This window comes from Amia ocellicauda, chromosome 10 (assembly GCF_036373705.1).
Source record: "Amia ocellicauda isolate fAmiCal2 chromosome 10, fAmiCal2.hap1, whole genome shotgun sequence".
NCBI classification, from domain to species: Eukaryota; Metazoa; Chordata; class Actinopteri; order Amiiformes; family Amiidae; genus Amia; species Amia ocellicauda.
This window is the reverse complement of record NC_089859.1, coordinates 41,601,201-41,617,543: the sequence shown is the minus strand read 5'-3', so window position 1 is coordinate 41,617,543 and position 16,343 is coordinate 41,601,201. Positions and strand designations below refer to the sequence as shown.

Sequence of the window (16,343 nt, the reverse complement as noted above, 5' to 3'; positions counted from 1 at the left end):
AATATTCTTTATTGGAATTGAATTGAAAAGGGAATTAAAAATTTAATTGGAATTGACCCCAACCCTGTTGAAAACAAAACAAAAAATACAGATCTGGTTCTTCAAATCTTCACTCTGGTTTCATTCTGTGTCGTAGTTCATTTATCTTGCTGTTAATTGCACCACCAATTACACTCTTTGGGGTACTGGGCAATTTTTTCAAGGTAGCCCCTAAAAAACATGTATCACATAGATTTAATGACTTGCACATAGATATATAAAAATCTTTTAATAAACATACCACATATCTTTGAGAAGGGTTCATTAGTTACATATTGCCACAGTAAATCAACATTTTTGTGTGTGGGTGTATTTAAACGTTTTGGTGTATGCTCTTAAACTTGTCTTACACTAGTTCATAGTAAAATCTGTACTTGGCGAAGCAGCTATGCAAAGGCAGTCTTTTCTCCATTAATACCTTGCTTAAGCATTACATTGATGTGGCACAACTGGACTGAAATGTGAAGTATTTGCTCAAAAGTCAAATTTAAATGAGACATGAAAGTTTATATTGTCAAGGATCCCATGGCACTATTCATTATTATTATGTATTAATATGTCTGAAGCATTAATCCAAGGTGATTTACAAGGTGTTGTTGAAAGAGTGACGTGGCTGAATTCTAAGTCAGGCTTCCCTCAATCAGGTCTAACAAATTTGTTATGACTCCACCTTTACTGCTGTGTAGTAATCTGCTGGTACAAAATGGCTGCACCCCAGAGGGTGGTGGGTGAAGTGAGTCTGTAGAGCACTTTGGGATCTTTCCAGCTGCTACATGTAAGGTATTATTATTTATTAATAAATTAACTCTAGTCTCTGAAACTAAAACAAAGGCCAAAGGAACATTTCAAATGCTAACCCTTTGTGTTCTATACAGTTAAAAAGGAGAGTTAGAAATTTTGTACAACAGCATTTACATACCATATATGGCTTCCACCTTTAAGCGATCCAGAGGTGTCTTTTTCTCCGAAGTTGGATCTCTCTTGCTGCCACCACCACGAAGATTGCTCTTTAATAATGTTGGAAAGTCAAAGACAGCAACCGTCAGGGTTCTTGCATATGACGTATTCGTGCTGCACCTCTCTGCAAGGATCCAGGACAGTTTGTCAATGTAAACTCCAGTGCCTGGGAACTTTTCCACCTAAAAGACAATGGTAAATAAAAAACAAGTTTATCCCCAAACTATTCTTATATTATGTTAAGTGGAATACATTATCAGTAAGGCTGTGATTTTGTTACAGAAATGTGTTATTAAAGACCACAGTATGTCTCAATTCTAAGTTTATTAATTTACAGACATAATAAAGTCAGTGAATCTGTGACACCCATAATTCAATTACATTCTTATTATCAACTATAACTATGAATATAACTGATAATGTAGCATCATTAGATTGTTTACAACCAATATTTGTTTTCAATATATATATTTTTACCTTGTCTTTGTAATATTGTAGACCAAGAGTGTTATACCTGTTTTGGTGATTCTTTGTCAGATTCAGAACAATTTGCTGTGGGGCTGTCAGAACCACTTGATGGTGACACACTTTTGTCTTCATTGCTGATAAATGTGGCTTTTGTTACAATTTTTTTCAGATTGTCCAAAAGGTCTGGAATCTCTGGAGAAAAAAACCTTAGTATTAAATGATAATCATTTCTAGTAATATATTTAATACAAAGTGAAAACAAAACCATCAATGCCTGCAATTATACTTGAGAGACTTGCTCTATGTTATTGGCAAACTGACCTTTTTGTGGGTCATTAACATTAGCTACAAAAAAAATAAAAAAGATAAAATACAAGAATTTCCAGGTCTAATGTAATGCATATAGTCATTAATGTAGGATTATGAAGTTATGTTAAAAAACTTTATTTAATAATCAGTATTATTAAACTATTAGACAGTGCACATTAAGAGTCTGTATTGTGGTTCTAGATTACTTCAGTATGATCAACTATAATACATTACTCTGGAATCTAAATTACTGAAGAATAACATTTATCAAGGTAAGGAATTATTTGCTATAAATAAAAAAACTTACCATCAACCATACGGTTTCGATGACATTGGTTTTCATTTTTAAGTCTTTTTAAGTGTTTTCCTTTTCGAGCTGCTTAACTTTTTGCTGTAGCTCAACTTCACTGGACTCTTTAAATGTCTGTAGAATATGACGGGATCTAATTCTTGAAGCTCCATCGGTTTTCTTTCTTATTTTGTGCTGTATTCAGAGAGGAAAAGAGTTTAAAATGAAAATATATATATATATGAATATGATTAAAAAAAAACAATCCTGCAATACATTTATTTAATATTTGCAGTAATTATCTCACCGGTAACTGTGGTTCATCAAGGTCACTATCATCTGAAATTTGAAGTTTTTTGTTTGGTTTAGGTACTCTCTTCATTTTAGGACAGGGCATTTTTGTTAGGTCATTAAGTTTTCTTCTTAGTTCGCCTTCTTTTCCTAAAATAAAAATAAAATAAATAAAACCCTGCATTATGTCCACAGATATTTGGGGATTATATTTATTTGTCATAAAAATACTGTGCTTTGACCATACAAATTAAGATGAACAGCCAACACTGAATCAAAACTGAAGTTAAATTATATCTGGTTTAATTTATTTTGTGATTTGGGGGATTTTATTGTAAAGCACAACACACAATAAATCGTTCTTACAAATGCCAGTCAAGTATGACGAGTTTTTAGCGCCCTCACCACCACCTACCATGTTATAAGAGTATGTTAGAAGTACAACACATTAATAACTTAAACATTCATTTCAAATATACTGTGATTGTATATATCAAATAGCATGTAAAGACTTTAATGTTTTTTTTTTTTAAATAAACATTGTTACCAGTCATAATGATCTGCGCTTCATGGACAGGCCATCCACCTTTTGGAGGTTTGTTCGTGTCTCTCCACTCTGCTCTGAAGTTTCGAGTCGTCTCTTCGTCATCATCAGCAATGCTGAATAAATCAAAATTGCGAAAGCAAGCAGTGGGAATCACGCTGTAAGAGTCTTTGTCGACCCCGCTTTCCCACTTCACCAACGCGTGCATCACCGCCATACTACCTTCACCTTCTCGTCCGTTTTTTCTGCGCCTTTTTCCCCCGACAAGTCACGGCACAAAAAACAGTCCCGCTCTGCATTCTGGTACTTGGCGTTCTTAATAACACCAACAGGGTGTAATCGCATAGACCACTCGAGTATAAAGTACTACATATCCCATCTGTTACAGTTTTTTTTCTTCTTCTGAAACTGCAAGCGCACTACATAAAGTTTGGCAAATGAAGAAATTTGGATGATGAGTTTACAATCTTATAAACAGTATTTAAGTAACCCTAGATATGCAATTCCAAAAAGAACAGCATCGAGATGGAGAAACAGGATAAAAAAATAATAATACAATGTTTATACTTTTTGTATTTTAATTACAGTATGTAATTATTGCCTTTTGATTTACATTTACAGAAAAAGAACGGCGGCAAACGTGGACTACCCAACAAGAAGCAACAAAGTTACTAAAATATCAGATTCTCAGGTAAGCTTCATGCAGCCATACATGTATAATTATAAAATCAATCCAAAAAATAGACCTTGTTTACCCTACAACTGATTTGAGTGTTAATTCTATTTAAGATATAAAAAAATATTTTGTTTTCTGAACTAATAATCTGTGAACATTCTATTATCTCTATAATTTTAATAAATACATTTATTTTATTATTGGTGGAACATTATATTTTTCAGCTCAGATGATTTCACATACCATCAATTTTTCTGTTAATAAATGTGCAAAAACAAATCAGATGGATAGGCCCCTACATATGAACATTAAGTTAAAGGCCTAGAGTGAGTGTTCTTCACTTCCAGTCATGGCGGGCCACAATCCAGCTCTTTGTAACTCATCAACAACCAAAGACCTGGGAAAAGGGTTAAATGGCTTCAGTTAAGCCAATTAGGTAATTAAGAGCTCAACTGGAAAAAAAACAGCAGGCATAGGGGTACTTTAGGACCACAGTCACTGATATAACCTACAATGTTGTTGTAATGAAAATCAGCAGACAGTGGGCCTCCTCCAGGACTAAGGTTGAGAAGCACTGGTCTTGAAGACCACAATAACAATCGACCTCAAGGGCTAGGGATATTCGAGGTGATGCTAAACCAGTCCTGAATGTTTAAATATAATGTTATTTTCTTGTAGTGTGCCGTTGCTGTTAATGCAACCAGTTATATTGAGCCATCAAATACAGAAGCTGACGAAAGACATCAACATGTAAATTTAGTTGTAAATTTAAAGTGTGTGTGAAAAGTATTTTGTATATGGAGATTAACCCATAGTTTCACAGATAAATTGTGGACCAGTGATATTCAGGATCTTCAAAACAAGTCCTGAATGCTCAAACTTAACACTTCTTTTTTTAGAGTGTCGTTGCTGTCAATCCAGCCAGTGATGTGGAGCCATCAGATACAGAAGCTGATGAAAAACAACATGTAAATTTCCTAAATTAATATGGTGCATCAAAATACTTATTTAGCACTTTCAACTGTTTCTTTGTGATTCCTAAAATTACTTTACAGGCTGGGGCTGGGGGAAGACACTGCGCCCGCCTGGAGAAGCCTGTACAAGCCCCCCTCAATAAGAGAGCTGGCAATCTGCAGTGGAGGGTGTTACACACCATTATTGCTGTCAATTCTTTTAATACTGTTCTTAACCCTGCTGTGTCCGACGCCTGCCCATTCTGTGCTCAGAGAGAGACCGTGTTTCACTGTTTCAGCACTTGCTCTCGGTTGTCACCCATTTTTAGTCTTTTAACTCGTCTTTTTACTGATCTTAACCTGATTTTTAACACAAAGGTTTTTATTTTAGGGGCGCGATACACCAGAAAGACCAAACATGTGGACCAGCTGGTAAACTTCTTGCTGGGCCAGGCTAAAATGGCCGTCTATAAGACTAGGAAGAACAGAGTGTGTGGGAAGGGCAGTGAGGATGCAGTGAGAGTGTTTGCCATGCTGGTCAAGTGCAGAGTCAGACTAGAGTTTAACTATTACAGGCTGATGAATGATTTGGAGAGTTTTGAACAGGTCTGGTGTATTAATGATGCCTTTTGTGAATTGTATGACGGGGAGTTGGTTTTTATTATGTAATTCATTTATAGGGTTTAGTATTTGATGGTTGTTTTGTTGTGTGTATTGGGTTGCTTTCTTTAAAAGTGTACAGATCAGTGGCGGAGTTAATGCTTGTTGGGGGGAGACAAACAAAGGGGAACACTATTTTTTATTTATTTATTTATTTTCTTTTGTATGAATTATTGCGTGTTGCAAACAGGCAATGAAGTCTGATAAAAGTCAAAAAGTCTCTCTCTCTCTCACACACACACACACAGCCAGCAAGACACACAGAGCCAGCCAGCTCAGCGATGACATCACAAACATCTCTCTCAGGTGACTCCTATGACATCACAGAGCACGTACATTCCGTTGCTTGCCGTCTGTCAACCACTCAGTCACTGCCAGCCAGACTGGCTGGCTGACTGGATGGTGGGGCTGCTTGCTGCTGCTGCGTACCTTAGCAAGCTTATTTGCTTGACCGGCCTTCCTCCTCCGCCCACATGCCCACCTATGTCCGATCTGCTGTTCACCTGGATCACAGCTCCGCCCCAACAAGGCAGAGCCCCCCAAGAATGGTACAAACTCACCCACGATCCCCTCCACGGAAAGCTATAGCAAAAGGCAAAAGCATTATACGTAATGAAGAGGAACCCGAGTCCAAGACGCATCCGACCAGCCATACATATTTGTGTGTATTAAAGATCACATTTTATTACATTTAGATTTTCTGTACTTTATTACATCTTTTTGTGATTTTTAAATGTATTGTTTCTTTTCCTTATATATGTATGTATGTATGTATGTATGTGTGTGTGTGTCTGTGTGAAAGTGTATGTGTTTGTGTGTCTCTGTGTGAAAGTGAGTGTGTGTGTGTCTGTCTCTGTGTTTGTGTGTCTGTCTCTGTGTGAAAGTGAGTGTGTGTGCGTGTGTCTGTCTGTGAAAGTGTGTGTGTGTGTGTGGGTGTGACAGTGTGTATGAGTGTCTGTCTGTCATGTAACTCGCACATCTGTGAGGGCACCATTTTTGCAGAAAGAGATGTACACATTTTGGAGCAACATATGCTGCCATCCAGACATCGTCTTTTCCAGGGACATCCCTGCATTTTTCAGCAGGATAACGCCAAACCACATTCTGCCCAGATTACAAGCGCATGGTTGCGTAGGCAGAGAGTGCGGGTGCTAGCATGGCCTGCCTGCAGTCCTGACCTGTCTCCGAATTGAGAATGTGTGGCGCACTATGAAGTGCAAATTAAGACAACGAAGGCCCTGTGCAGTTGCGCAGCTGAGGAAATGCATAATGGATGAATGGGGGGAAATCCCACTTGCTAAACTTAACCAAGTGGTGTCTTCAGTGCCCAAGTGCTTAATAAGTGTTATTAAAAGAAAAGGTGATGTTACATAGTGGTAAACAGTCGACTGTCCCAACTTTCTTGGTTTCTTTTCACTGCTAATGAGATGCTGTAGAGTGAGTTAGTTATATTGCTTTCAGGAGCTCTAATCGTATTGATGAGTTCATGCAGCATTTGTAATTGAATTTCAAAAAGAAATCCTTGCTGTCTGGCCTGTGTGTATGAGATGTACTCTGTCAATCTTTGGCTAACAACTGAAACATTGGTAGAACAGAAATGGCAACATAAAAAAGAAAAGTACATTTTAAAAGAGCACATTAAATAGGATGAATATACAGTTTTTTACAATCACTTTGTCACTAATTTCAGAACCTTGATGTCATTTTTCAAAACTCTAGACACAAAACTCAAAACGGTCATCACTTGTAACACAGGCTGTCCAATGTTCAAAACATTGCATTGTGCATTCATATCTTTAAAGAAACCTAGCACTTGCAGACTTGTTGGTTCAAATAATTCATTTATCATGAAATACCATAGTAACATTTATTTAGATCACCCACACAGAAGATACCGATAGTTTCACTGTGTAGTTGTTCGTACAATCATTAAATATTGTAGTACAAAATATGTGATACATGTTTCATTATGGTACTACACATAAATACATCACTGTAAAAGGACTAGTAGAGAGAATACTACAGACACAGTGGAATCATTGAACAAAATCTGAAATGTATTGATGCAATACAATCAAATCACACCATAGGTTTCTTTGAATCCATGCAACAATAATTAGCTACAAAAAAGAACAAAACTACAGTAAAATGTCAACTGCAGTGTTCCTCACCTGGCTTAGTGTAAAACAAAGGATTGATTACTGTACTTCTGAATTTCCATCAGCCCTGTGTTCAGGTTCAGGTTCTCACAACCATTTTTCACAAGAGGCATCTTGAAACTGAACATACCTGAACATACTCAGTCATCAGCTGCTTCACTCTGTCTGCATTTCTTTCAAAAGGCACACTATACTCTGTGCTACACATTGGTATGCAGTATACAGTCATTTGACAATTGAGAGTAGCCTAATGTTTAGTGCATGCTGAAGACTTGCCGCTTCTCAGTACGGAAATTTCTGATGATTGAGGCCACAGTTGATCCTGAGTTGATTCTGAGGTTTGATTGAATCATTGTAGCTGCCTCAGTCATGGTCATGCCATGATTTACAACATGCTCTACAACTATTTCTCGGATTTCACTGGACACTATTTGCTGTTGCTGCCGCTGTCTGGTCCGTGGCCTTGTCCTCTACCACGTTCCCCCAACACCTCTCAAATGAGGCCCATGGCTGCCTCTCTGGTGAGGCCTAAGCCCTCCTCTATGACGAGGCCCACGACCACCTCTCAGAAGGGGTGCATGTCCCCTTCCATTCCTTTGACCACCACGTCTTCCTCCTCCCACTGCTTGACCTCTATTGTGACCTGGATGACTTGCCGGCTCCATGTTATCACTGTGTTGCTGGGGTGGATAGCACTCATTTCACTCGATACTCGTACCACAATGTGAAATCAATCATCAATAACCAGTTGGCAGTATTGGAAAAGCAATTACAAGGGCCTGCATACATACAGTAATGTCAAATCTGATGTGGAAGAACAATCATCTTCAACCAGGTTGGAGCGTTAGTTGCAATGCCTTTAATACACGCAGCGTGGAGAGGAACAGTGACTCAAGTAGATCCCAAAGTCGCTCTGCCTTCATTTTAACAGTCAGAGCTTTTATACACAAAAATCAAAGAGCTGGTTATAATCAGAAAGTCATTACTATGTTATCTTAAAAGTTAGCTAAGCAGAATTTATATCATTATAGGACACTTAGTCACTTATCATTTTGAGCAGCTGTATCAATTGATAGTTAGATCTTTGTAATGAAATGAATAGACAGTGATCTCAGATGTAATGTGTGAATTGCATTTTGAAATGGTAATACTTTGATGTTAAGTTGTGTCATTTTAGTTCAATGAAGAAATGATCTGAGGTTGATGTGTATTGTATCCAAGCAATTGTAAAAAAGTGTTAGAGTTTTGAAAAATGTGCATTTTGATCATCGGGTGTGAGTTTAGTGTCTAGAGTTTTGAAAAATGACATCAAGGTTCTGAAATGAGTACCAAAGTGATTGTAAAAAAGTGTAATATCAGGGGACAGTGGCTATTAGTGATCTGGCCTTCCGTGGCCTCTGTATTAATGTAACAGGTCACATTGTATGTGTACACTGATACTTGATAGTATAATATAGTACAAGTAAAAAACATACATAGGTATCATAGAAGTATTTTGCAGAAATGATTATGGATAGTTATCAAAATGGAGAGGAAATGCTAAATCCAGTCTCCCCAGGCTGAGCTTCTATTGCTACACCTGCTAAGTGGCTGCTGGCCCCACTATATGGATAGAGCCACACCAAGTACAAGAGTCTCCCCATTGCTATTTATATCTCCCTATCCAGTCTTCTATAGGTGTCAGGGTGGGGTGCCTATTCCCCTGCATGCTTTGAAACCTATAGCACCTGGGACGCACACTTGGGATCCGGTTCCTCTGCCCCTCACATACACATGAGGAATCCCAGGTGCTCAACACGTCATACTGTCTCTTTCATCTCATGTGTAAACTATGGACAAATACATGACTAAACGTGTTTAGTTGCTTTTCCCAGAATGCTTTGCGCCACGATATGCAAATAACGGGGACTATGATTGGCTCCCTGACATTACCCACACTGCGACTGATGCTACCCATTTCACTACCCAACAAAGACCCATAATATGCGTGTGTCTGTCTGTCTGTCTGTCAAAGTATGTGTGTGTGTGTCTGTGTGTGTCTGTGTCTGTCTATCTGTGTGTGAAAGTGTGTGTGTGTCTGTCTGTCTGTCTGTCATGTAACTTGCACATCTGTGAGGGCACCACTAATGCAGAAAGAGATGTACACATATTGTTTATTTTCCATATATATGTATGTATGTATGTATGCATGTCCAATTGCTTTGACAATACAAATGAATTGAATTGAGAGGGAGAGAGAGAGAGTAAGAGAGAGAGAGAGAGACAGACAGACAGACAGACAGAGAGACACACACACACACACACACACACACACAGAGAGCCAGCCAGCCAGCTCAGCGATGACATGACGAGCCTCTCTCAGCTTACTGCTATGACATCACAGAGCACGTACATTCCGTTTAACAAATCGTTAAACAAAAAAGGTTATAAACACATTGACTACAATACCGGTTAGTAAGACGAAGGTGAGTCTCTCGTTAGTATTATTAGTCAGACATTAAATAACTACGCAGGTTAGTATTTATGTCAGGTAACTTCTCGTTATATATATATCAGTCTCATTTACGTTTAGGTGCCGAGAAAGATCCTATTTGTTACCACAATTTCCCTTAACTGATTATTATTCAATGATTAAGGATAGGCAGGGCCACCAATAATCTAATGTCTATTAACTTGTGTCAATTTCAGACTAAACAGTTAAACAGGAATGAGAAGATATTTCTCGGCGTTGACAGATTTTATTTCTAAAATTATCAACAAAACAGTTTAATGCAACTCACATTTATATTTAAGAAAACTAAATGATATTACACATTCTAGAGTTATGAATCACAGATTAACATTTCTAATTGATTTCTCAAATGTCATGAATCACAAACTCCAAACTGTTAAACTTATGTGAACTTCGTCGCAGAGAGGCCTCTCTGGCTTCGGGCTCAGATAACAGCACACGGCACGAGGTCCGTGTGGTTTGGAACAAAGGCAGTCCGGTTCGGCTTTGTCCAAGAACTTCCACTCAGTCGATGCACCTGGAAGTTGGGGTTTCGCGAATGTAGAGTCTTTTCCAAACAGATTTTCCATTGGTTTGAAGGCTCCAAGGTTGTGCACAAAATCTTCTTTGTAAGCATGGTTCCACCGTAGTTACTTGAAGACGAAGTCTTTGAGGAAAGCAGGGCCCTGTTTGTTCCAAGGGTCAAGTTTCTTAAGACTCAAATAGCTATTTAAGTGACTGACACTTTCGTATTCAGTCGACTTAGTCAATTGTCCAGCTGTAAAACTCCACTGATCAGGTGGGTCTGTGAAGTTATTTATTTAATAAAGTCCTTTAAAATAATTCTTCGCTCAATCTCCTTCTCCCAGTTTAACTCTTCTGTTGCCGGCAAAGACTTGGTTGGTTTCTGATTCCGGTTCTGGCAACAGAGCTACAGGTTGAGCTGTGGCAGCGAGTTTCTGGTTCAGGTGAGAGAGAGAGAGAGAGAGAGAAAGACTGTCCGCTGTTCCTTATAGTCTGTCAGATCAGTAGGTGATTGGTCCCTGAGTTCTTGAGATTGGATTTCGGTTTCAGCCCCCAGTGTCCTATTGGAGGGAGGCTTTATTTATGACTGATGTCAATCCATGCCATCTTTTGGAAATGCCGGTTGGCCTGGGTTCGTAGCTCTATGTCGGGATTTCGGCTCTCATCCACTTCAAAGAGTTTTTATCACCTACAGGCCCCTTTCTCCAGACATCTCATAGCAGAATTCCAAACTATTTGGCCTCTTCTCGGTGCCATCCTCCCCAAAACTGTCACTTTGATGCAAACCAGTTCCAAGCTGATGAGCTAAGGAAATCTGATAACTTTGGGGGGGGAGAGGTCTTCTTTAGATCAGTGCTTCAGCTCAGAGCCCAAATGCTCTTATCCAAATACACCCAACATAACGCTACATATGTATGTATGTATGTATATATGTGTAGAAGGAAAATTAGAAATTATTTTCTTACACCTGTTTTTCTCTCTTGTATACTTAAGAAAGATACGGTCAAGCTAGAAGGTCAGCCCAGAAGATAGTTTGATTTCTGTTTGTTATTTACGATGAGAACCTTGGAGACATTGTCAAACGGTATGACCTACGTGCCTGTTCCCTAAAACCATGTGTTGACCTATGAACTCTGTTCTATAATGATATATGTTCTGCTTAGTTAGCCTTTAAGATAACATAGTAATGACTTTCTAGCATGTATGGATGTATGTATGTATGTATATATATATATATATATATATATATATATATGTATGTATGTATGTCCAATTGCTTTGACAATACAAATGAATTGAATTGAGAGGAAGAGAGAGAGAGAGAGAGAGAGAGAGAGAAAGAGAGAGAGAGAGACAGACAGACAGACAGACAGCTCAGCGATGACATCACGAGCCTCTGTCAACCACTCAGTCACTGCTAGCCAGACTGTCCCTAAGACAAAGTGTACATTTCTTCAATTGTATCTTCTCCTGACAGAAAGAGAGTATTAAGAGCTACGATGAAGTTACCCAGGAGACGTAAAAAGCTTGCAGCACCTGGTATTTCCAGGAGGTCACCCATCCAATTACTGACCAGGCACTGCCCAGTTTTTCTTCCGAGATCTGACGAGATCTTTCATATTCAGGACGGTGTGGCCTCAAGCCAAGAGGCCTGGCTGCATGATGTCTCTTAAAGGCTGGCGGGTATTGACGGAACTTCAAGCAAAAAAAAATAATAAAAAAAATAGAAAAATGGAGGGAAAAATATCAGTGCAGGAAAGGGTGTTGAAAGTAGCCGGGTACGTGTACAATTCTTCAATTATATCTCCTCCAGACAGAAAGAGAGTATTAAGAGCTACGATGAAGTTCCCCAGGAGACGTAAAAAGCTTGCAGCACCTGGTATTTCCAGGAGGTCTCCCATCCAAGTACAGACCAGGCCCTGCCCCGTTTAGGTTCCGAGATCTGACGAAATCGGGCACGTTCTGGACGGTGTGGCCGCAAACAAAGAGGCCTGGCTGCATGATGTCTCTTAAAGGCTGGCGGGTATTGATGGAACTTCCAGCAAAAAAAATAAGAAAAAAGAAAAATGGAGAGAAACAAATCAGTGCAGCAAAGGGTTTTGAAAGTAGCCGGATACGTGTACAATATTTCAATTATATCTCCTCCAGACAGAAAGAGAATATTAAGAGCGGCGATGAAGTTACCCAGGAGAAGTAAAAAGCTTGCAGCATCTGGTATTTCCAGGAGGTCTCCCATCCAAGTACTGACCAGGCCCTGCCCCGTTTAGCTTCTGAGATCTGACGAGCTCGGGCGCATTCAGGACGTTGTGGCCGCAAGCCCAGAGGCATGGCTGCATGATGTCTCTTAAAGGCTGGCGGGTATTGACGGAACATCCAAGAAAAAAAAATTAAAAAAAAATAGAAAAATGGAGGGAAAAATATCATTGCAGGAAAGGGTGTGGAAAGTAGCCAGGTACGTGTACAATACTTCAATTATATCTCCTCCAGACAGAAAGAGAGTATTAAGAGCTACGATGAAGTTTCCCAGGAGACGTAAAAATCTTGCAGCACCTGGTATTTCCAGGAGGTCACCCATCGAAGTACTGACCAGGCCCTGCACCGTTCAGCTTCCGAGATCTGACAAGATCGGGCGCGTTCAGGACGGTGTGGCCGCAAGCCCAGAGGCATGGCTGCATGATGTCTCTTAAAGGCTGGCGGGTATTGACGGAACTTCCAGCAAATTAAAAAAAAAAAAGAGAAAAAGAAAAACGGAGGGAAAAAAATCAGTGCCGCAAAGGGTGTTGAAAGTAGCCAGGTACGTGTACAATTCATCAATTAAATCTCCTCCAGACAGAAAGAGAGTATTAAAAGCTACGACGAAGTTCCCCAGGTGACGAAAAAAGCTTGCAGCGCCTGGAATTTCCAGAAGGTCTCACATTCAAGTAATGACCAGGCCCTGCCCAGTTTAGCTTCCGAGAGCTGACGAGATGGGGCGCGTTCAGGACGGTGTGGCCGCAAGCCAAGAGGCCTTGCTGCATGATGTCTCTTAAAGGCTGGCGGATATTGACGGAACTTCCAGAAAAAAGAAAAAAGAAAGAAAAATGGAGGGAAAAATATCAGTGCAGCAAAGGGTGTTAAGAGTAGCCGGGTACGTGTACAATACTTCAATTATATCTCCTCCAGACAGAAAGAGTGTATTAAGAGCTAAGATAAAGTTACCCAGCAGACGAAAAAAGCTTGCAGCATCTGGTATTTCCAGGAGGTCTCCCATCCAAGTACTGACCAGGTCCTGCCCTGTTTAGCTTCCGAGATCTGACGAGATCAGGTGCGTTCAGGACGGTGTGGCCGCAAGCCAAGAGGCCTGGTTGCATGATGTCTCTTAAAGGCTGGAGGGTATTGACGGAACTTCCAGCAAAAAAAAAAAAAAAATAGAAAAATGGAGGGAAAAATATCAGTGCAGCAAAGGGTGTTGAAAGTAGCCGGGTACGTGTACAATTCTTCAATTATATCTCCTCCAGACAGAAAGAGAGAATTAAGAGCTACGATGAAATTACCCAGGAGACGAAAAAAGCTTGCAGCGCCTGGAATTTCCAGGAGGTCTCACACTCAATTAATGACCAGGCCCTGCCCAGTTTAGCTTCTGAGAGCTGACGAGATGGGGCGCGTTCAGGACGGTGTGGCCGCAAGCCAAGAGGCCTGGCTGCATGATGTCTCTTAAAGGCTGGAGGGTATTGATGGAACTTCCTGCAAAAATCAATAGAAAAAAGAAAAATGGAGGGAAAAATATCAGTGCAGCAAAGGGTGTTGAAAGTAGCCGGGTACGTGTACAATAGTTCAATTATATCTCCTCCAGACAGAAAGAGAGTATTAAGAGCTACGATGAACTCACCTAAAGGATTATTAGGAACACCATACTAATACTGTGTTTGACCCCCTTTCGCCTTCAGAACTGCTTTAATTCTACGTGGCATTGCTTCAACAAGGGGATGAAAGCATTCTTTAGAAATGTTGGCCCATATTGATAGGATAGCATCTTGCAGTTGATGGAGATTTGTGGGATGCACATCCAGGGCACGAAGCTCCCGTTCCACCACATCCCAAAGATGCTCTATTGGGTTGAGATCTGGTGACTGTGGGGGCCAGTTTAGTACAGTGAACTCATTGTCATGTTCAAGAAACCAATTTGAAATGATTCGACCTTTGTGACATGGTGCATTATCCTGCTGGAAGTAGCCATCAGAGGATGGGTACATGGTGGTCAAAAAGGGATGGACATGGTCAGAAACAATGCTCAGGTAGGCCGTAGCATTTAAACGATGCCCAATTGGCACTAAGGGGCCTAAAGTGTGCCAAGAAGACATCCCCCACACCATTACACCACCACCACCAGCCTGCACAGTGGTAACAAGACATGATGGATCCATGTTCTCATTCTGTTTACGCCAAATTCTGACTCTACCATCTGAATGTCTCACCTCTTTTTCCTATTTGTAGTGGAGATGAGTGGTACCCGGTGGGGTCTTCTGCTGTTGTAGCCCATCCGCCTCAAGGTTGTACGTGTTGTGGCTTCACAAATGCTTTGCTGCATACCTCGTTTGTAACGAGTGGTTATTTCAGTCAAAGTTGCTCTTCTATCAGCTTGAATCAGTCGGCCCATTCTCCTCTGACCTGTAGCATCAACAAGGCATTTTCGCCCACAGGACTGCCGCATACTGGATGTTTTTCCCTTTTCACACCATTCTTTGTAAACCCTAGAAATGGTTGTGCGTGAAAATCCCAGTAACTGAGCAGATTGTGAAATACTCAGACCGGCCCGTCTGGCACCAACAACCATGCCACGCTCAAAATTGCTTAAATCACCTTTCATTCCCATTCAGACATTCAGTTTGGAGTTCAGGAGATTGTCTTGACCAGGACCACACCCCTAAATGCATTGAAGCAACTGCCATGTGATTGGTTGATTAGATAATTGCATTAATGAGAAATTGAACAGGTGTTCCTAATAATCCTTTAGGTGAGTGTATATGTATGTATGTGTATGTATGTCCAATTGCTTTGACAATACAAATGAATTGAATTGAGAGGGAGAGAGAGAGAGAGAGACAGACAGACAGACAGACTGACAAACACAAACAGACACACACACACACACACACACACACAGACACACACACAGCCAGCCAGCCAGCCAGCCAGCCAGCTCAGCGATGACATCACAAGCCTCTCTCAGCTGACTGCTATGACATCACAGAGCATGAACATTCCGTTGCTTGCCGTCTGTCAACCACTCAGTCACTGCCAGCCAGACTGGCTGGCTGGCTGGATGGGGGGGATGCTTGCTGCTGCTGTGTACCTTAGCAAGCTTATTTGCTTGACCGGCCTTCCTACTCCTCTGCCCACATGCCCACCTATGCCCGATCTGCTGTTCACCTGGATCACAGCTCCGCCCCAACAAGGCAGATCCTCCCAAAAATGGTACAAACTGATCCACGTTCCCCTCCACAGAAAGCTTTAGCCCAAAATAAGGGACACATTCTGCCCAATATGTCAGCGCCAACCACAGCCTGAGGGACACAGTGACACACGAGCACCGGCTGTAAATATAATGTAAATACTCGTTTGTAATGCATGTCATTGTATTTCAAAAAAGGAATCTGGAAATGGTATACCTATTTTCTTTATTTGTATGTATTAAAGATCACATTTTATTACATTTTCTTTTTCTGTACTTCATTACATCTTATTGTGATTCATAATTCTATTATTTATTTTCCGTGTATATGTATGTATGTATGTATTGTGACAAACCAAGGGGCAGGGTCATACATGGCAGATATGTCAGGCCAGGTCTGCTGCAAGGTGTGTACTCTAGGGTAGAATACCGACCCTAGGCAACTACACTCCCCAGAAACCCTCAGGCAGCCATTCTAGCACCTAATGTGGTCACTTGGTGTTACTTCCTCAATTATTCACCAGGTATATAAGGCGGGCCTGAGAGAGAGA

The 16,343-nt window shown here is 40.5% G+C and overlaps 2 non-coding genes and 4 pseudogenes across 2 annotated transcripts; all 6 read right to left on the bottom strand.

The window, feature by feature from the left end:
- Positions 1-5,703: 5,703 nt before the first annotated feature.
- On the bottom strand, positions 5,704-5,818 carry LOC136762330 (U5 spliceosomal RNA). The gene has a single exon (XR_010820533.1). It is a non-coding gene; the product is annotated as a U5 spliceosomal RNA (small nuclear RNA).
- A 6,407-nt stretch (positions 5,819-12,225) lies between these two features.
- LOC136761297 (uncharacterized) lies at positions 12,226-12,344 on the bottom strand (annotated as a pseudogene).
- A 216-nt stretch (positions 12,345-12,560) lies between these two features.
- LOC136761708 (uncharacterized) lies at positions 12,561-12,679 on the bottom strand (annotated as a pseudogene).
- Positions 12,680-12,899: 220 nt separating this feature from the next.
- LOC136761512 (uncharacterized) lies at positions 12,900-13,018 on the bottom strand (annotated as a pseudogene).
- Positions 13,019-13,241: 223 nt separating this feature from the next.
- LOC136762144 (uncharacterized) lies at positions 13,242-13,360 on the bottom strand (annotated as a pseudogene).
- Positions 13,361-13,574: 214 nt separating this feature from the next.
- On the bottom strand, positions 13,575-13,693 carry LOC136762604 (5S ribosomal RNA). The gene has a single exon (XR_010820798.1). It is a non-coding gene; the product is annotated as a 5S ribosomal RNA (ribosomal RNA).
- Positions 13,694-16,343: the final 2,650 nt, after the last annotated feature.